The following is a 22,389-nucleotide window of genomic DNA, read 5'->3' on the forward strand; positions in this document are numbered from 1 at the left end:
TTCAGTAAACTGAGTGAAGCAAATTGTTCTCCCTAATGTGAGTGGGGAATCTAATCCCTTGGAGGCCTACACAGAACAAAAGGCAGGGTAAGAGGTAATGTATTCTCCCTCCCTGACCCTTTTTGAGTTGGGACATTGGTCTTCTCCTACACTCAGACTGGAATTTATATCATCAGCTCTCCTGGGTCTACAGCTTGCAGATTGTGGGATTAGCCTTTATAATCAAATGAGCCAATACTTATAAATAAATAAATAAATGTCTATTTATCTGCAGAAACCTAACACACTGTACTCTACCAAACTTTAAATTTCAGCTAAACTGAACTGTTTTCAGTTTCCCCAAAATATCTTATTCTCACACATTTCTGAGCTTCAAACATTCTTTTCTTGTTATTGCAGCCTTTGAAACATTAACACACACATGCACACGCATGTATACCTCTTTATTTGGCTAATATTCAACTTAACATCCCCACATTCCCACTCTCCTAAATTATAAGCCGCAAATGTGCACGAATCTCCCCCAAAGTTGTCATTTTATTTTAAATTTAGCATATTTTCAGACTAAGCTCCTGGATGGGTAATAAAAAATTATGTTTTATTCAACAAATATGACAATGGTGATGATTGTGATGATAATAACCAATGATAATGTCTGTTATTTACTGAGTGCTTACTATATGGAAGGTTTTCTGCTAAGTATTCTCTCTGCATCATTTATTTTAACCTGCCCAAGCATTTCAAAGAATATTATCCCATTATTTTTAGATGTGAAAAATAAGAATTAATATGTTTAAATATCTTGCTGAAAAATATGCAGCTAATAAATGGTAAAGATGGAGCTGAAATCTAGGTCTAATATCATCTTTGTTGTTTCTCTGAACCATTTTATATACTGTTGCTTTCTCACATAAAACTCAAGTTTTTAAGTGGCTATTAAGTGGCTTGCCATTTATATGGTAATTCTTGCCCATTCTTCCATATGTATTCAGTTTGAAATTACAATGTAAACATGGAAACCATGATAAATATAATAAAAATCAAACTGGTAATCCAATTTATAGATAAATGTTTGGGGTAATCTTCGCAGGTACATGACAGGGTCTACTTTTAATTCAATATAAACCCCATACAACACTTACCTCAAGGCAAGGGAGAAAACTTGATCTAATTATCTTGGAATTTCATTTTCTAAAGGGTTCTCAGGAAGATTCTGAAAACCAATTGCAGTTTCTCTGGGTTTCCAGGAATTTTCCTGATGATTCCCTACTTATTGTGCTAAAATAAGCTGATGTTCTCAGTAGTGACTTTCTTGATCGCTGCTTTTGTAGCCATTTTAAATGTTGCACAAACTAATTCTCTCTTTTAAATATCTTGCTCTACTCGAAATACTTAACATGGCATCTGTATTCCTAACTTAACGCTCAGTAAGTTTTTTGGTATCAATGTACTATACCTTATGTTAAAATTTAAAGAAAACATTTAATAATACTCCACAAAGAATACACTAATGATTTGGCTTTACATTATTTCATTAACAAAAGGAAAAAAATATCCAGTATCCAATTCTAAAGTAGAGAGTTTAGCAGCATCATATTAGATGAGGTTCTCTGTTTATCTTCAGCATCTGAAACACCAGGACAACAAGTTAAATCCCAAGGAAATCTCACCATACTGGTATTTAGATGTGGTACTTTTAAGTCACTGAAGCACTCTGTGGAATAAATGTGATTCTCATCCCCAAATTGCTCCAGGTAAAAAAGCGAGGTAAAGGGGGTTGATGTTGAAGCTGTTTCTTGTACAGTTTTGCCAGTCTCATTTTGTCACTCATGTATCTTGCACATATTTCTCTCCTACTTACCAGACTTAGTTTCGTTGTTTACTTGCCTATTTCTCCTATTAGATAATAAGATACTTAAATGTAAGGGCCTTGTATTAATCACCTTTTTGTTGCCAACCCTACCAAGTGTCTGGTAAATAGTTAAGCATAAAGTAGGTGTTTGCTAATGAACCAAATCAAGTTTCTGAAAGTCAAAAGTACACACGGAGAGTGGCGGAAGGGATCCAGATTCTACTTAGATTTCTGATCTGCCTCACAGGCTCCTGGGAATCCTATAATAATCTCAGAATTCTGGAAAACCATCTGGCATAACAAGGAACTTTCTAAAGCAGCCTTAGAGATTTTAAACTTTCCTAAGCATCCTAACTAGGAGTTTCCCTGGAGTACCTTATTTAAAGATATTCAATATGTTACATACATAAAAACGGCAAGGAACTTAATAAATCAATCATCTTAACTCATTTTGTAGAAACGATGCCTTTTCAGTTGCTAAAGTTCTTTAAGAATCATGAAACAATAAGGGATTTGCTCTTTAATCTTTTATATTTATCCTTAGGTAAAAAAATTTATTGTAAGACTTGGAAAGATATGTCCTTGTTGGACCACAAGCAGTTAGTTCAATAATTAATTATTCAGAAGGCTATTTGAGGTGCTTAAAACCCCAGAGTACAGTAAGTTTACCAAAGCATTGGTACATGCAATATAACGTGAGAGCTCATTATCATAGATAATACACAGCTTAGTGGAAAAATTTATAAAGTACTAGAAAATGAAGTCTATTATATTTCTCTAAAGGCATAAGAACTCACTATAAAGTACAGACATTTACAAAGCCTACTACTAAGTCAGTTAATTCACAGTTCTGAAGGCATTTTCAGATAAGAAATCATAAAAACTTGGAGACAGTATGAGAATTAACAATAGACTAGGAATGCAGTCCCGAGTACTAGTTTCAGTTTCACCACATACTGTCCTTTTCATGACAGGCTGACCACAAATAACTTTAAGGGCCATGCAATTATCCATCAGATAAAGATGTTAAAATTGCCTGCACACATTACAAGGCTGATGTGTAGGTTGAATCAACATGTATATAGATGTTATATACATATATACATATTATAACATATGTAACATATAGATGTTAAATTTAAAAATAACTTAAATTGTTATTATAACATATAGATGTTATTATAACATCTATATGTTACATATGTTATAATAACAATTTAAAAGTTATTTTTAAATTGTAAAATGCCGTACAAATACAGAGCATCAAAACAATAAAGTAGATTTTCTGGATAGACACACAATTAATGAATAAAGATGAGTTCTATTATCTTTTAAGAAGTCTTCCTAGAAACTTATTAAAGATTATTTAAGTCCCCTTTTAAAAGTACTTCACATTTTTTAAACATTCACAATTGGAAGGTATATTTAAACTTTGGGAAATTAGAATATAATCTGCTTAACAATGCAAGTTATCAGCAAAGTGATGAATTACTTAGGAGGAAAAAAGGGAGATACAGGTAAAATAATGATTTTTGTGAGTGAGTCTTCAAGACTGTTCCAAACAAAAAAAAGTCAAAAAAGTATTTGAGTAATGGAAGCAGCTTTGGATATGATTTTTTCAAGATGAAAATTTAGACATCTGGCATTCATGTAAAGATGTAAATTTTAAGACATTTGCTTTAGAGGGAAAGCATATTATTTGTGCCACAAATATAAAACCTCTCTTGTTTAAGGAAATAAAAGTCTAAAAATTAGCAAAATACATCAGCTTTTTGGAAGATATCACACAGATGGGTGTCTTCTTAAATTAAACATGCTTTATGTATCAAAAAACAAACTGAAGACTAAGATAAAAAGAAACGTGATGAGTATTTATATTACATAAATACCCTCTGATTCTCAAGTAGATCTCTTTAAAGTTTGAGATGCTTCTATATTTTTAAATATCAGTCAAACTAACAGTGTCAAAGAAAGTAGATACAAATAATAAATGACCCAGTAATTCAAGTTTTGTCATTGATTTTAAAATTACTTGAGCAAATATATCTGAGAAAAAAATTTTAAGAAGCAAAATATAGTTATATAACAATAGAAAATGATTAAATATTTTGCTTGTAGGAGTACTGTTATTAGAAAATATTCTTATTAAGATTGATATTTTTCCTAATTATTGAATTATTGGCAAATTGACATGTTTTAGGAATCTAGAAGAGGAAAAGTCTCCCTCTGCCTAAGGAAATCAGACAGACTTCATGAAAGTGGATGCGTTTAAATTCATTCTCGAAATATGAATTTGCCAGGCAAAGAGAACAAGAAATTTGCAGACATAGAGGAAAAAATGAGTATGTGCAAAATTGTGACGGCAAGAGAGAACATAAAATGTGTGTGTAATGGTGAGATCTTGATTTGGAGAAGAGAATACATAGAAGATAACTAGGGAAGTGAATTAAAGTTAGATTTGAAAGATTTAAATTTTACTATAAAGGGACTTCATCTTTATCATATGAAATTTGAACTTTACTTTCAGACAATGAAGCTAGTTCTCTGTTTTTTGAAAAGTGTATGCTACCATATTTGTGAATAATATAGAAAAATATGGATGACTTGGATTGATGCTATGTCTTCCTTGATGCTGCAATTGCTTTAACTTGATTCTTTCCTTATTTACTTCTCATCATTAATTATAAATTCAAAAATGTATCTTAATGTGTCTGGTATAACACTGGAAATCTAGTGTCATTTTAATAGATGTTTGAATGAGAGATAAAGAATAGTCAGAAAGAATGATTCTGACACTCTGCCATGGTTAGTTATTTAGTTAGTCCCAATAATGTGCCAGGCATTTTGCATACACTAATGAAGCATCAGTTTAATTGTCACATAAACCCTCAGAGATAAAGATTATCTTTGCTAATTTATACTTGAACAGACTTAAGATAAAGGCAGTTTGGTAAAGTTTCTCCACACCTCACGGATTATAATTTGAGGAGAAGAAATTTTGCCTGATTCCAAAGTCACAAAGCTAGGCAGTTCAACTTTATTATTTACTTCAATGATCATTTTTATGGCTTCTATCTTTATAGTTTCTTTCTAATTTGGTCTCGAGGTATCTGTTGACAGTGGCCATAAGCCATGATAGCCACACTCTAGGAGAGCTCTGATGGGATGAGGAGTGGGGGAGCAAGTTAGGTTCGAGTGTGTGGGTCAAGTGAGACACAAGGAGGAGGTGAAATCAAAATGCATAACACAAAATAAATTTATCGCTCAGCATTCTCAGAGAGATTAGGGGTGCCAGAGGGAAGGCCGATGGGAAGTATGAAGGCAACATGGAGCTCAACTAGCTGGTGATGAATAGGAGAGTAAGGATCTCTAGGATCATGCCTTTAATAAGGGCCATGAGCCTTGTTTCTTAGGCTTTCCTGTGGGGGCTACGGGTTGGCTAGTTTAAAGAAAACGTCCTTGAGGTAGGGGACTTATTTACATGACTCTGGTGTTGACCAGTAGTTTTTATTACGTTCAGCAGCTGTGGGATTTGTTGTGATTAGGGTCACTGGGATGAGAAAAACGTTGGCTATATTGCAAATAACCACATGGGAGAGAAAGTTAAGGTGAGGAGATACAACTGGGTTTCAAACAACTTATTTCCAGCCTAAAAATGAATCCTGAGGCAGCAAACAAATTTATGACAATAATATAAGTTAAGTATCAATTTTATAAATAAAAAGAAAGAAGAGAGACAGAAGCTAACATAGCAGATGACAAAATCAGAGTTTGAAATTATCTTCACAGGCCAGGAAGTTGAGCCAAAATCAACAGGATGACAGCATATGTCTATATGCTGGCTTGTAGGTTCAGCAAACTGATTACATGAGTTCGGTATTTTAAATAGTGTTTTAAGTTCAGGACTCCAGTGAGTCCTCCTCACTAAAATGTGATCTGTTTATCTCTAAGTTCTTCACTGCTTACCACAGTACCTAGCAGTTAGGATGCTCAAAAAATGTTTAGTGAATGCAGGTAGAGGTGCCTCTTATCCTGAATGCTATAGATCTCATGAAAAGGTAATTAATGCATGTAGATGCCACTATCCCTCTGCAGTCGCTGAGGATATAAGAACCCCATACCCACAACTGATGTTAGCATTCCAAATCAAATTCAGCAATTACAGTTTCCATACCTGATTGAAAATTTTACTTTAAGCATTTAATTAAGCAGTAGTAAATTCAATTAGTTACTGTAATTTCACAATTCTGAGTGTGACCTCCTTCTCAGAAAGAAAATGTAGCAGTTACTAGCTGAATAAAATGGTATTTGGGTCCATCACTTGCCACTATTGTTAAACTTATCAATTGTTTGGCACTGCAGTGCTGTAACTTAATCTTTGATACCACCTCATGTCTTTATGTTTACCAGCTAAGTAATTTCCATGCATCTGGTTAAGTACTTCCTGTAAAATCTTATTTTTCTTCTGCTATATTTGTATCTCTTACTTTCTCTTTGTTAGTATGAAAACCTGAAACTGACCTTTTTTGAAAATTAACTATATGTTAATTACTTGACCCTAGGAATGATTTAATGCTCTTGCTCTTTTCTTCCTTGACCCTCTTCTCCCAGGAATATATCTATGTTTTCTATATAAATTCTCTTTCACTATTCTAATAACCATATAGAGAGCAATAATTGGATAACTTTAGCATTCATTATGTATGGAATAAGGGGTTTGTGCTGGGTAACACTTCATGCTCCCCACTTGAGCCTTCAGTTAACTTACTTTGATCCTAGATATAAGATCTGGTAGTGGTGTTGTGAAACCACAGGCTTAAAGCACATCCTAGTATGTGAGCAGCAATGGCTCTGTGGAATACCCTGGTCCATTGGATGAGTGAGACATTTTTCTGTCTGTCTTAGATTTCTATTGGATGCTGTCTTCTGATGGTTGTGGAATACACTTGTTTTCTGATATAATTTTTAGTCTGAACAAAACATCGTGCCTTAATTTTCAATGGTGAAAATTTGGAGAATCTCTTTATCCTGGTACAATCCATAGAAGTCCACTGAATAGACACTGAGGCTCCACATAAAAACGTCGATGAAAGATTTGGGTTGGCAAATGGGAGATGACTCACACCATAATAGGCAAGTAATGGTATTGTACAGAACCTGTGTGTTGCTTGTGTTATTTATTCATCTTTACATTATAATTTTTCTGTAAAAGTATCCAGCTCCACACTCTTCACTCTCCCCCAAGAACACCCTCATAAAAGACTATGCATGTGTAGTAACTAGAATGATCATGGCGCAACTGGCATTTCAGAATTGAGGGTTACATTTTTGCATACGCGACATAGGTGCCTATTGATCAAGTGTGTACATTAAGATGTTAAAACTCCACACACGATTCTCAGCAAAAATTGTAAAGCATTTAAATTCATAGTTACCAATTGAGACCCACAGTGATCTTAACAATTTATATAATCCAAATATTAAATAACAAAAATCAGTGGATCAGCATGTAGATAGTGGTAGGTGTTTATGCCAATGCCAGTAGTTGCTCAGATATTTAAAACTGTTCAAGGAAAGTAACCTAAAGATATGCATAAGCTAAATATACTGCTAACTTAAAAAGTATTGAGTATATATTTTTTAAAGTAGGGGCTACTTGTTGCTTATGAAAGAGGAAAATGCACATAGGATGTCAGAAGAAATCAGTGGGGAAAAGGGGGTTTACTGTTGAAGAAGTCCTTTTTAATGGCTTTTCAGGCATGATAAGACCCACCTATTTCCAGCTGCTTTCTCTACCAGTCAATGACTTTGTGTGCTACTGAGGAAGACCAGAAAGTTGAGTGAAACCTAATTGTTGAACATTCCTCATGCTGCCTCAGCATTGTCTGAGAACATTCTAAACTAACAAAACCCAACCATAACAATGTACCTCATCAGATGCACAGACCAGCTTATCATTTGGATTCTGTCAGTTATACCATTGTCCTAAGAGTCTTTTTTTAAAAAAAAATAGAGATGGAATCTCACTATGCTGCCCAGTCTGGTCTTGAAATTCTGGGCTCAAGTGATCCTCCCTCCTCAGCCTTATGAGTAGCTGGGATTGTAGGTATGCATTACCATGCCTGGACCCTAGGATTTTTAAGTTAACAGTCCAAAAAGAATTAAAGGGAGGCCAAGGCAGGTGAATTACCCGAGGTCAGGAGTTCAAGACCATCCTGGCCAACATGGTTAAACCTCATCTCTACTTAAAAAATACAAAAATTAGCCAGGCGTGGTGGTGGGTGCCTGTAATCCCAGCTCCCAGTGAGGTGGGAGAATCACTTGAACCTGGGAGATGGAGGTTGCAGTGAGCCAAGATCATGCCATTGCACTCCAGCCTGGGTGATAGAGTGAGACGCCATCTCAAAAAAAAAAAAAAAAAAAAAAAAAACTAGGCTAAGTAGCAAACTAGCAAACTGGGGCAAAACACCCATAAGTTATCTTTGGTAATGTGTAAATATGGCTGATCCCTTATTTCAATCTTATCAGACTCATAGGCTTCTGTACTTGCTTACAAGTAGCCAGGGAAAGGGATTGGTGATAGTACCTTGATAGCTGGCTATAATCTGTAGGTAGTGTAATAAGTACATTTATTTGATTAAATTTGGCCCCTGTTCTCACATCTTTACATTAACTCATTATCTCTTCTAATTTCTGTGATGATGGAAAACCATTCATCACGTCCTTACTAGACTCACATGAACACCAACAGGACTAGCAGAGATCATGCTGACATCCCAAGAGATGTTCCCAATTTCTATTCTGCTTCTTCTGCACATGAAGGGATGTAACAAAGTGATTTAGTCATTCCTTTGAAAAGATGACATCCCTGAAGCTCAATGTTACTACATCGAGTTATATTGTGATATTAACATTTTTAGAATAACTACAACTTTTACTTAGAAACAAACATTAATATTTATAGGTATTATGTTCTCCAGGGATTTCTGGCTATGCTTACTCACAAACACACAGAATGAGGACTGCAGGATTTTTGTTTTATCATGTGTTATCACTAAGACCAGAGATAACAATTCAGTGTTCTCAAGTGTGAGCAATTTTTACCAATTGCGTAATGAGATTTCTTCCAGTGTCATGAACATGACAATCACTCTATCTCCCTAAAATCCTTCTTAAAAATTATGGAAAAACTAAAATAGTGAAATAAAAATCTGGACAAATGTGTGAACATCTCAAACAGAATTTGGTGACAAAGTAATCCTGCAAACCTAGAATATGGGTGAACATGATCAATACTACCCCAAAATCATGAGCATTAATAGCAGCATTAATAACAGTGAGAATTCACCCCAAAAGGAGATTGTAGATTGAGTGGAACTCTGAAGACAACTGGAAACATTTGGGAAAACTCTTTTATATGTTCCAAGTTCGGAGTAAAGAGTAAAGAACAAAGAAAATCACTAAAGGGAGGTTGAGGAATCCAAATATTACCAAAGCAGTTTAGTTATCAAAGATCCTAGTAATATCAAACAAATATTCCCTTTGAAATGATAACACTTACTTTAAAATAAATGATATTTCAAGAGACGATGAACACAAGTAGAAAATGTGACCATAGAAAAAGATGAAAACAGTAACCCAAGAGTTAAAATGAGCTAAAAGAATTAAGAATAAGATCTAAGTTTGGAAAGCAGCCAACAATGAAATCTGCACAGGTTCTAAGGCAGTGTTCACGGCTTTAATCATCGCATTTTGCGGTTGCTGTGCTTTCTGAGATATAACTCCTTTTTCTTACTGCCCACTCTTCAAACTGGCTCTTTTCCTGAGACGCACAGCATTATTCTTCTGCTGTATTTGAATTTTGCTTTCAGTAGATTTACTTCAAGGCCATGAAATAATTAAAAGTTTTCGTGTATAAAATAAAAACATGTTTGAAAATATGGACCTTGAGCTGATCCTAATCTTATAAGAAAGAAATATATTCAAATAACCAAAGAACTTGAAATATATATTGGATATTAAATGTTACCAGTTTTGTAATTATTTAGATGTGAAAAGGCACAATTGGTTTGTAAACTGCCTTTTTTGAGATGCAGATTGAATAATTTATGAAGTATTATGAAATACTGCAGCAAAAGTAAAATAGCAAAAAGTATAGGTAAAAATATGTATAGAAAGACACTGATGGATTCTAAAGCTAGGTGATGGTCAATGTGCTATTTACTTCAGTATGCTTGGAAGTTTTCAAAATTAAAAAGTAAAAAAAGTGTATGAGGAATTAGGTTTGAGTATATAGCAACACAGTTCATTAAACTGTTTATGACTTTGCTTAAATAATTATTATTGTGAAGTATTTCTAGGTGGCCCCCTGTTTCTAACACTTCTGAGAATTTCCCTGTGATCAAGCCCTTTCTCATGTGTTAGTTTTTTTCTTTAAATGTAAATAAAAAGTTGTATCACTTTCTAGTCATTGATAATCACAACCAATATTGTAACTCATCTTATGAGAAAATGTTTTTAAAAGCTTTCTTAGGTAGATGCAGTCTCCAGCACCAAGACAGTAAAGAGGGAGTAATACCTCTGCGTTGTAAACTATGCAAATTGAGAGCTAACCAGAGGAAACTTGGAAGGAGAGGGTGAGAAGAGGAGTGAGCAATAGTAGAAACTATCATACATGTGGCTACATCCCTGAAAGGAGCCCCCTGCCCCCCAAACATCCACTTGATTCTTTGGCAATTCAGGGTCATTGTTTCTGGAGGAAAGTGAAACAATGAGCAAATAGGGCATCCTCCCACTGCCCCCTCTGTGTTACGGAATACAGAACATTTTCTGTGCCCTTTAAAAGATGTAAGAGACTCCATTCTTCACCTGTTACCCTTAAAAATTGAGAACTTTTCCTGTGCAGACATAAGAATTTGCCACCAGTCTCATCTCTGTCCATTTTTAAAAATTTTTTTCTAGGCCCAATTTAGGTTCAAATGAAGAAACAAGCTATACATTATCTCTCATTTCTATCCTGATGACAAGCGCATCCCTCCCCTCCTCAAACCCTGTGATCTTTCTGTTGTTTTCAAAGGTATTGGCTGATCTTCACTGATACCTGTTTACATCAAAGGCACTAAATGCAGAGGGAAGAGAGTCCCAGGAACCCTTTTCCCTTTTCCCTTGAGGAAAAACAATTAACCCTTATGTTCATGGCCACTATATTAGTCTGTTTTCACGCTGCTGATAAAGACGTATCTGAGATTGGGTAGTTTATAAAGAAGAAGAGGTTTAATGGACTCACAGTTTCACGTAGCCGGGGAAGTCTCACAATCAGGGCAGAAGGCAAGAGGCACATCTTACATGTCGGCAGACAAGAGAGAATGAGAGCCAAGTGAAAGCGGAAGCCACTTATAAAACCATCAGATCTCATGACACTTATTCACTACCACGAGAACACTATGGAGGAAACCACTGCCATGATTCAGTTATCTCTTACTGGGTCCCTCCTATAACACGTGGGAATTATGGGAGCTACAATTCAAGATGGGATTTGGGTGACAACACAGCCAAAATTATCAGCCACTATAGGGTCTTTTCCCTTCTCTTTAAAACACTTTTTTTTTTAATTGTTCAAAGAGATACCTTTGAACCCCAGTTTTCTAATATTTCAGTTTTGTACATCTTTGTATTGAAATCCTATGTTTAGTATAAAAATCATAAAAAATACTCTGTATATGAGTAAAAAAGGACAAAAATATGGAAAAAATAAACAGATTCAGCAAATTATTCATACCATAAATATTGTGAAATGTCACTTGTCCAAAATTAAGAATTTCTTGCACAATATTTATGGTATGAAGAATTTGCTGATTCTCTATGTGTATCTTTTCCATATTTTTGGTTTGCATTAAATCCTATGAATTGTAATCCCAGGAAAACCCGCAGATCTTCAACTGTAAGCATATTGCCCTTACTTTGAAAACAATTAAATAGCAAAGTAGAAAAACAGGGATTGATGATGAAAGTGGGAGGCATGTTATTTTCTAAATAGAAATATGGGAAAGTATACACTGAAAACTCATAACAGAAAAATGGAAAATAACTCAAGCAGACTTTTCCGTAGGGGCAAACAACCCTCCATTTCCCATGTAATTCTAAAGGCATCATCAAACTGCTGCCTGCTCACCTTCAAGACAATGACACTGAGCTACCAAGGAAAGGGTAGAATAAACATCAAATTCATCTTTAGTCCACTTTCTTCCAGGTGCTAAAATTGTAGATTTGAGTGGTCATGATATCAAAAATAAAAATTTATTGTCTGGGAGTTTAGTAATATGGAATTAAATAAATTCCCGATGAATTTATTTAAATGAAGATTCTCTGGTAGCATAAAATAATGGTAAATGTGAAATTCTTTCCTCTTTTCTCTAAACATATATTTTGAATCCTGACTCTGATAATTTATAGCTGTGTGATGTTATGAAAACAACTAATCTGTCTTAGCCTCAGTTTTCTTATCCATTAATCAGGAGCATAATTCATTAATAGCTTCATAAAATACCCTGGCTAGGATTTGCCGAATTAGAAATACATATTTTTAATAGTATTTAAAAATTCTTTTTCTTCATCTTGTAAATTATTTTAAACAAATTTTAGAACATGTGAGACTTCTTTTTATCCCAAAAACGTTCCCTTATTCAATAGAATTTTCCTCAAAGACATGTTTAAATTTGTCTGCAAAATATAAAGATTTCTATTCTTGAAAAATAACTATTATAGCACATAGATATATATGAAAACTAAGATGGCAAACTAAATGAAGTCAACAAAACAGTCAAAACAACATGCTTACATTTAAAGCCTTTTCCCTTGAGTAAAGGCATACTGCCTGGAACTCCTATCCTGAGTTGGCAAACTCCCCACTTTCACACTTAATGATGGCTACTAGGTGTTCTATCAGTATGGATGAACAAAATCAGTACTTCTGCAGAATCAGATAACCTACTATAAATAAACGAGAGACAGTATTTTACGTCTTTCATCTTGGCAGGTTGTTTTTACAACTTTGTAAGCTAAAAGATATGAACCTCTGCAGATAAATGCTGCTTGGGGCTGAATAGCTTCACTCGTTCATCAGACTTTTGATGTTAGCGAACTACAGTGGAAAATTCGGAGGAGTATTATGAATTCATAGCAACTGTGGATGAGCGGCTGGGGATTAGGGAGAATTCGTTTTAGCCTGCTGTTATCTGTCCCTTGTCAGAATGGAACTCTGTAATGCTTGACTGCCTTTCAGTGCTAAATGTGATGGTAAAACCTGGTGATGATGACTACTTTAAGAGGATATAAATAATATCTAACGTTTGTATAACACAATATCATTTTAAAAGCACTTGCACATTCATTCTCCAATTTCACCCTCACAACAATCTTATGAGACAGGTAATAATCTTTTTCTTTTTCTCCTGTTTTGTTTTGTTTTTTTTTTTTAAATCGGAAACTAAGGCTCAGGGATTACCACGGACTTGAGAAAGAACACAATGTCTGAAAATGGAAAGTGAAGTTCAATATGCCTCCACATTGTATGGAAACTAAGGCCTGAATTTACTAGCTGTATGACCTTGAATGACTGATTGAATGTGAAGCATTTTTCTTGAGGTTTGATTGGGAAAATGTTATGGCCCACAAGGGGGTGATTAGCATCAGATGAGAATACATTTAATATATTCTCATGATGTGTAACTTGTGATAGATGCTCATCACCTATATTTCCTTCTTGTATTTCCAAACTTCTTGCTTTTTTACAATTTACTTCTCAACCTCTGAGTCGAGTTAGCCCCTAGTATAATTTATGTGAACAAATAAAAATCATGTGACTTAATGAGAAGTTGGACTAAGTGAATAGGTGCCCAGATTTTAGTACTGCTTTATAATAGCTTATTGTTTGTCCAAAGACAAGCTATTTTACACTTTTTTATCTATGAAAAGAGGAAAATGGCCGGGCATAGTGGCTCACACCTATAATCCCAGCACTTTGGGAGGCCGAGATGGGTGGATTGCCTGAGGTCAGGAGTTCACGCCCAGTCTGGCCAACATGGTGAAACCCTGTCTCTACTAAAAAATACAAAAAAATTAGCTGGATGTGGTGGCGTGCACCTGTAATCCCAGCTACTTGGGAGGCTAAGGCAGAGGAATTGCTTGAAACAGGGAGGTGGAGGTTTCAGTGAGCCGAGATCGTGCCACTGCACTCCATAGCCTGGGTGACAGAGAGAGACTCCATCTCAAAAAAAGGAAAATGACTTACTATTTCATAAAGCTTTTTTTAACCTCTAAATCTATCAAAGAAATTAAAGGGAGGTAAGTGTACAATGGTGTTTTGGACACTATTTGGCGTTTTTGAAAACTATTGTGACATTTCTGAATTCAGATTTAAAATAAGTATTTATTAATCACTAAAGACAGGACACATAGTTATAACAAGACTATTATAATACTAAAATGATGGCATAGCTCAAAGAGAACTTCAGACCTCCAGTTTACCATAGGATGTCTGTCTATTCAGCTACCCCTGAAGTTGCCTCTGCTAACTTCAGTAGTATGTGTTTTCTTACCTTGAAACAATAAAAGTTTAAAGTTGAGAAAGCAAAATTAAAACTTTCTACTCTTTTAAACAGGCCTTAGTTTCAATACGATGTAGAGATATATTGAACTAAACTTTCCATTTTTAAACATTGTTTACTTTCTCAAGTCACTTGCAATCCCTGAGCCTTAGTTTCTGCCTTTGTTTAAAACAAAACAAAAAAAAAGTAAAAAAAAAAAAAAAAAAAGAAAAAGAAAAAGAAAAGAAAAAACAAAGAAAAACTTCTGAAAGAAACACACTCACAAGGAAACTGTGCAATTAAAACCATTCCTGGTTTCACATCATGACAACAAGCTCTCCACTTCTTAAAAACAGAGATTGCCAGGAAAAAGATTAAAGGTCATTTTGCTTCACACCAATTTTTTGTCTTTGGACTCAGCTACAAAATCGGTGTTCTAGTTGGAAATGTGAATAATCCTGACTATGAAACAAAGGTGATGATTTGGTGGAGCTGACATACTTCTGGCCAAACTTCTAAATAACAGTTTTTTCTGAAACTACTTTCAGAATCAAAAATATACTCAATGTTCCAGAGCAGCATCATAAATAGTATTTAGAATCTTCTTTGGGGTAGAATTCCAGCAAATTATGGCATATAGAACATATATATGTGATTATATATTTTTATTTGAGAAGGAAGCAGAAAGCAATTATAAAATATGTAAGACTAGGACATATTTCACATTTCTTGGATACTTCTCTATTTTCTTTTAAAAAAACTCAGGTGCTTTGGGAGGCAAAGGCAGGCAGATCACTTGAGGTCAAGAGACCAGGCTGGCCAACATGCCAAAACCTCATCTCTACTTAAAAAAATACCAAAACTAGCCAAGTGTGATAGTGCATGTCCGTAGTCCCAGCTACTCAGGAGGCTGAGGCGAGAAATTCGCTTGAACTCAGGGGACAGAGGTTGCAGTGAGCTGAAATCATGCCACTTCACTCCAGCCTGGGTGACAGAGCAAGACTCTATCTCAAAAAACAACAACAATAACAACTCAGGTTATAAGCTTTTAATATGTATTTCCAAATTTTGTTATATTTGATTACAAATGATAATTACTCCATACTATCCCTTTTTCATCCCTTTAATACTTTCCAGTTCTGTTAGATGAGAAATAACTATCTGTTTTAATTTGCTTTTTAACTTATTTTTAGTGAGATTGTACAACTTTCAAAACATAGGAGATGCAGTCAAAGCTGAAATCAAAAACATTCAGAGCATTAGATGTTTTTATAATCAAACATGGAAAAACAAAACTAAATTAAATGAGCGTTACATTTTATAAATTTTAAAAATTAAGGTGCAGTCTGAGGGGGGAAGGACAAAGATGGGCTTAATAAATGTAAAATAAAAATTAACAACAAAAAATAATTGAGTAACAGACCCAACCTAGTAAGACCAAAAAGAAATAGAGGTGAGCTATGATAAAGGTACTTATATGTTATAGCTAAAGATAAATTATATGTTATAGCTAAAGATAAAGGTAATTATACGATACAGGTAAAATGTTATTTAATAGAAAATCAAGGAACTAAACTATAAGTAATATGATAATTACAAGTAGGGTGACTAATGTATTATCCAAACCATTATTTTTTTAGAAATGAAAAGAGCTGCTATAATAATTATATCAGAACCACAAGTGTCAAATGGTACTATTCCAGGCAAAATGGGAGGGAGATAAGTTGTAAGTCAAATATAGAGACATCAGTTGCTTTTCTGTACACCAGATGTAAAGACTGACATAACACAATGAATGAGACCCTCAAATGAAGGTCAAAAACCTAACAAATGCTACAGATATACACTGAATCTTTATTGAAGAAAAGCATAAAACTTTAAGGATGTAAAACGAGTAAATGAAGAAAATTACCTTCCTGGATGGGAAAGTCTAATATGATTAAGACTTTCCCAAATTAACTTAAAACTATAAGGAAATTAGAATAAAAACTTTATTTTCCTTGTTTAGAGGGGTAGGTGAAGGGAGTATTGACTAGTTGAAATGGATGTATGGATGAATAATGCATAAAGATAGTGCAGACAAATTAGAAAATGGATGAAAGTGGACTTGGACTGAACAAAAGTATAAAGCCACACTACGTCAAAGAGTGTGCTACTGATGGACATTTAATGTTAAAATACTAATAATATAATGTGAAGTACTTGCACTAATACACTATATTACTAATTACATATTAAAGCATATTAATATCTTTAAGCTTTCTGCTAATCCTGTGACATCAGTCTTTGTTGTCAACATCCCCTTGGAAAATTCCTATCATTACAAGATTTTGAAAATATAGAGAAACAAATTAAATCAATAAACCAAGCTACTGTAGTTCTTAAGCTTGTATATACAGAGTAAGACAAATGGAATCCAAATATGATGTACTAACTTCCTGGTCTTTATGAGTACTGGAGCTGGATAACTTAGGTTCGAATTCTAACTCTGTTCCTTTCATTCAGTGTGATTTTGTGCAAATTACTTAACTCTTGGTGTTCCAATTTCCTCAACTGTTAAATGAAACAAATAATAGTGCCCTACTGTATCAGTCAATACTAATAAAAAACAACCATTAAATCTCAATGGTGTTCAATATAGGAAACATTAATTTAGCTGACATTTCTGTGGTCAACTGGGGCTTGGATGATCTGATGAGTCCCAGCTGGTGGCAGCTTGTTTGTGATGTCTCTGTTCCACATATTTATCATCCTCCTCCTAGGACCAGCAGTCTAGTCTGGACTAGTTATTCCCACTGTGAGAGGAGAACCTCAATCATGCTAGGACCTTCCAAGTCTTTGGTTGCATTATATCTGCTAACATTCTCTTGGTTAAAGCAAGTCACAGGACCAAACTCCAAGTCAAAAGACAAAGAGATTAACTCCACCCAATAAGGCAGTGTGGAGAGTGAATATTTTTTAATAATAACTTGCGTTTTAGGGAAAAAATACCTAATAATTTAAAATACTTAGTTCCTGGCACAGAGAAAATACTCAATACTTAACTATTATTATTATTATTTTGATTATTTTCTTTTTGTGTTAACTTGGTTGCCATATAACAACTTATAGAACTTAGTTGTTATAAACTTAGTTGCTATATAAGATAAACAACATAATCCCCAATAATTATTTCTCTCAGCAACTACAAGGTATTTAAAAGATTACATCTTTGGTCTAGAAGGGTAAGGAGAGAATAGATATTAGTCTACTTTTTTTCTCACCTAAATTAAGCTTGAAGCTATGCAGACTCAAGTGACAGAAGTCAGACTAGAAAAAGAAAAATGGAAGGTGCAGAAGTGAGAACATAGTTGCAATTACTCCTCTCAATAGCTGTAATACATTGAGCTTATAATTCACTGTTCTCATTGTAACAGCTTCATACTTGTATTGTTTTCGAATTTCACCTACTTTCATATATGATGACTCTGGCATCCAAAACCTCTATATAGTTGGTAAGGTGGGCATCATTATGTATAATTTATATGTGGAGTATTAAGATTCATATAGCTTTTGCCTTGACAAAGTTCTTAAGCTAATTAGCAATGGAGCTGTTATTATACCTGAAAGCTGCTTTACCATGCTGGATCTGGCTTAATCGTGTAATAAAATCCACCCAAAAGCTTTGCTGATTAACAAAGTCACCACGCACTTTTCATTAGTCCTCCTCACCAATCTGTTGGAGATATATAATTGCAAGTGTTTACAAGTGTTGACTTTGGAAGCACAGAATGTGGGCCCAAGATCAAAGCAAAGGTGTTTCATTTTCTGGGTAATGTAGACCAAAAGATGAGGTAAAAATATTATGCTTCTCCTGAATAGTTTCCATAGATAATTAATATGATATAGTTATTGATTTTTCCAGTTGTGAAATTATCCATTTATAGGAAACCTAACTGACAATTTCAGTTGGCCTCATATTATTATAGTAAAATTCCTCACAGAATTAAGTAATCAATTTTTCCTTTGTTCTTTAACTAATGGTGGGCTCGTTTAATAGCCAAATCCATTAAGTTAATTACATATTGGATCTACTTGCTGCTCAATTAGAGTGCACATAAACATGCAATTTGCTAATTCAAGTTATAAATATTAATACAATATTCAGTTTATAAATAGAAGATTATTTTGATGTACCTTGTGAAAGAAGACATTCATAAAATGGGTGCTAAGATGCTAACCAATGACACTAAAAATATATTTTTATGGTGCATCTTTGCCTCACACTTTAATACCAGAATATACATTTTAATTATTGCCATCTTTTAATTGCTGTCACTTACGGTTTTCCAATTTTAGAAGCTGCAACTATTCTCTACTGCACTCTTTCTATAACACTCCACATTCTCAAAGCCCACATACATGGGGTCAACAAACCCTGTTAGTCTGGAAGAGTCTTGCTGATGCCTTTCCTCCATTCAGTCCTCACTATTGGTGTTATATTTGAGCCAAAACCATTTCTCTCCAGAGAAAAGTTGCAGAAGTATATAATACATTGGCTCTCTGCTTCAAATATTTCTCTATTCTAGCCCACTTTCAGTGTTGTCCATGATTTAACTTTTATCAAAATTAAATGGAATAAGGGGAAAAAAGAAGTGGAAGGGTGTTTCAAAATGATGGCATCATACCTGTAGAATTGACATTGGGGAAAAGCATTAAAATATGTGTGTCTAGATGTAAGGTACATGGTTCATTAATAAGCAATATGTAATACAGGAAAAAGTAGATGATTTCCGTCTCCTTGCTGCTTACAAATTAAGGTTAGGCTCCTTAATATGGTACAAGAGCTTCAAAACTGCACTAACTTTTCAGCCCATTCTTCCCCAGAGGAATGTTTTTGTCAGCCACGTGTCCATTTATGCCTTCCTTCAGTCACTCCTGGAAGCCTCTGTCTTCTTAACTGAGGATATCTCCTCATCTTCTAATTCCCAATCCAAATGGCATCCCTTCTGTGAACCCTTTCTCAAATCTTTGAGGCAAAGATAGCTTACCCCCTTCATGCACTCACTTTGAACCTTTGCTGATTTTATAGCCTATGTTATACTGTGGTTGTTGAAAGGTATGTCTTTCTTAAAAGCTGAGTTTTTCTTATTCCTGATTCTTCAGCTCCTGACACACAATCCAGCACACAATAGTGCTTGTTGAATAAATAAATACATAATGTGTTTGAGAAAACCCATCAGCTAACAAAAACCTCATCAAATCACATCAAGGATCTCAAATTTGAGCTCATCTCAAACTGTTTTCTTTTCAGCCTCTACATTTATTGAGTAAAAAGTACACTAGGGATCGGTTTTATAAAAATTTGCAGTCCTGTCTTTTATATTAATGTCTCTATGGTGTCCCATGAACCAGTTTAATATTGTGGACAAAGAATGTGATTTGAGGTGAAAGAACATGGCTTTCGGTACCATTTTGACATTTTCTTGTAATGTGACCTTGTAGAAGTTACCTAACTTCTCTGAGACTCAATTGCCTCCTCAGAGAAGAGGAGGATGATAAAGGTGGCTCTAACTCACAGACTTTTATAACAGATTGTTGTAACCCCAGGGTAGGTGTGAGTAACTAATGAAGACTTATAGCTCTCAGCCCCTTGCTAAGATTCCTAATTTCCTCCCTAACCTGCATGAGCTGATCACATTAAACATGCTCGACATCCAGATTCTTAAAGCAGAAATTGTGTAGTGGGATTTCAGATGCAAATATCAGAATGAGAATTATGGTTTCTGCTGTTGCTAACATAGATCCCTGCCTTAGGCCTGGGAATTCTTACCAATGAGGCTCCATAGGCCGGAGAATTTCTTTAATGCAGAAAAGAGTGAATGAGATAGCTTGGGGAAAATGTTTATTCTATCTTCTGTGAGAATTCATAACTCTTCATCTAGGGGAGAAAACAAAGACCAGGGTCAGAGCTCAAGAGCTCAAGAAGTATCTCTGTGATAACCAGAAACCTAGAAACAGACTCCTCTTCATACCCACACAATTTTTTTATTATTATTATTATACTTTAAGTTTTAGGGTACATGTGCACAATGTGCAGGTTAGTTACGTATGTATACATGTGCCATGCTGGTGTGCTGCACCCAATAACTCGTCATTTAGCATTAGGTATATCTCCTAATGCTATCCCTCCCCCCTCCCTCCACCCCACAACAGTCCCCAGAGTGTGATGTTCCCCTTCCTGTGTCCATGTGTTCTCATTGTTCAATTCCCACCTATGAGTGAGAATATGTGGTGTTTGGTTTTTTGTCCTTGCAATAGTTTACTGAGAATGATGATTTCCGATTTCATCCATGTCCCTACAAAGGACCTGAACTCATCATTTTTTTATGGCTGCATAGTATTCCATGGTATATATGTACCACATTTTCTTAATCCAGTCTATCCTTGTTGGACATTTGGGTTGGTTCCAAGTCTTTGCTATTGTGAATAGTGCCGCAATAAGCATACGTGTGCATGTGTCTTTATAGCAGCATGATTTATAGTCCTTTGGGTATATACCCAGTAATGGGATGGCTGGGTCAAATGGTATTTCTAGTTCTAGATCCCTGAGGAATGGCCACACTGACTTCCACAATGGTTGAACTAGTTTACAGTCCCACCAACAGTGTAAAAGTGTTCCTATTTCTCCACATCCTCTCCAGCACCTGTTGTTTCCTGACTTTTTAATGATTGCCATTCTAACTGGTGTGACATGGTATCTCATTGTGGTTTTGATTTGCATTTCTCTGATGGCCAGTGATGATGAGCATTTTTTCATGTGAGTTTGGCTGCATAAATGTCTTCTTTTGAGAAGTGTCTGTTCATATCCTTTGCCCACTTTTTGATGGGGTTGTTTGTTTTTTTCTTGTAAATTTGTTTGAGTTCATTGTAGATTCTGGATATTAGCCCTTTGTCAGATGAGTAGGTTGTGAAAATTTTCTCCTATTTTGTAGGTTGCCTGTTCACTCTGATGGTAGTTTCTTTTGCTGTGCAGAAGCTCTTTAGTTTAACTAGATCCCATTTGTCAATTTTTTCTTTTGTTGCCATTGCTTTTGGTGTTTTAGACATGAAGTCCTTGCCCATGCCTATGTCCTAAATGGTAATGCCTAGGTTTTCTTCTAGGGTTTTTATGGTTTTAGGTCCAACATTTAAGTCTTTAATTCATCTTGAATTAATTTTTGTATAAGGTGTAAGGAAGGGATCCAGTTTCAGCTTTCTACATATGGCTAGCCAGTTCTCCCAGCACCATTTATTAGATAGGGAATCCTTTCCCCATTGCTTGTTTTTGTCAGGTTTGTCAAAGATCAGATAGTTGTAGATATGCGACGTTATTTCTGAGGGCTCTGTTCTGTTCCATTGATCTATATCTCTGTTTTGGTACCAGTACCATGCTGTTTTGGTTACTGTAGCCTTGTAGTACAGTTTGAAGTCAGGTAGCGTGATACCTCCAGCTTTGTTCTTTTGGCTTAGGATTGACTTGGTGATGTGGGCTCTTTTTTGGTTCCATATGAACTTTAAAGTAGTTTTTTCCAATTCTGTGAAGAAAGTCATTGGTAGCTTGATGGGGATGGCATTGAATCTATAAATTACCTTGGGCAGTATGGCCATTTTCACAATATTGATTCTTCGTACCCATGAGCATGGAATGTTCTTGCATTTGTTTGTATCCTCTTTTATTTCCTTGAGCAGTGGTTTTTAGTTCTCCTTGAAGAGGTCCTTCATGTCCCTTGTAAGTTGGATTCCTAAGTATTTTATTCTCTTTGAAGCAATTGTGAATGGGAGTTCACTCATGATTGGGCTCTCTGTTTGTCTGTTATTGGTGTATAAGAATGCTTGTGATTTTTGTACATTGATTTTGTATCCTGAGACTTTGCTGAAGTTGCTTATCAGCTTAAGGAGACTTTGGGCTGAGACAGTGGGGTTTTCTAGATA

This window comes from Gorilla gorilla, chromosome 13, assembly GCF_029281585.2.
Source record: "Gorilla gorilla gorilla isolate KB3781 chromosome 13, NHGRI_mGorGor1-v2.1_pri, whole genome shotgun sequence".
In the NCBI taxonomy this organism is placed as follows: domain Eukaryota; kingdom Metazoa; phylum Chordata; class Mammalia; order Primates; family Hominidae; genus Gorilla; species Gorilla gorilla.